Source organism: Arachis duranensis, chromosome 3 (genome assembly GCF_000817695.3).
Source record: "Arachis duranensis cultivar V14167 chromosome 3, aradu.V14167.gnm2.J7QH, whole genome shotgun sequence".
Lineage (NCBI taxonomy): Eukaryota > Viridiplantae > Streptophyta > Magnoliopsida > Fabales > Fabaceae > Arachis > Arachis duranensis.
In genome coordinates, this window is record NC_029774.3 from 106,611,125 (window position 1) to 106,612,090 (window position 966).

Here is a 966-nt window from a genome sequence, read left to right on the forward strand (position 1 = left end):
AGATAAGGGGTTGGATCAAGTTCTAGAGGACATTTGCCTCCCTGGAACTAAGTGGATAACCAATTCTAAGGGTGTCCCAAACCAACTCAAGAGGGGAGACCTCAAACCAATTGCAAGAGGTTGGCTAGACTTTATTGGGCGTTCCATATTGCCCACTAGCAACCGTTCTGAGGTCACCATCAAGAGAGCAGTGATGATTCATTGCATTATGCTTGGAAAAGAAGTGGAGGTTCATCATGTGATTGCTTGTGAGATCTACACAATTGCAAATAAAAATTCCACTGAAGCCAAATTGGCTTACCCAAGCTTGATCTCCTTGCTCTGTAAAGAGGCTGGGGTAAAGATGGGAGTAGATGAATTCATACCCATTGAACATCCAATCACCAAGAAGTCAATGGAAGGACAAATGCAAGACAACTCTATCAAAAGGAGGGCGCAGGAGTTCCTCCCTGAATTTCCTAAAATTGACTACTGGACTAGCCTAGAAGCATCTATCATCAAGTTATAAGAAACTATGGAGCAACTGAAGGAAGAACAGCAGAATCAGAATTGCATGCTTTGCAAATTGCTGAAGGAACAAGAGAAGCAGGGGCGTGAACTCCAAGAGTTGAAACGCCAAAAGCTCTCATCTCAAGTTGAGGGAGCATCCACTTCTCAAAATCAAGGTTGTTGAGTCCTAACTCTGTGAAAACCTCTATCATTAGGAGCCTATTTAAAAATTTTTTGTTTTCTATTTTTATTTTCTAATCTTATATCTATTTTTTAGTCTTGTTCTTATTTCATAATTAATAAAATTTAAAATTCATGTCCTAAAGCTATGAATGTCCTATGAATCCATCACCTCTCTTAAAGGAAAAATGCTTTAATCACAAAAGAACAAGAAGTACAGGATTTCGAAATTTATCCTTGAAACTAGTTGAATTAGTTTGATGTGGTGACAATACTTTTTGTTTTCTGAATGAATGC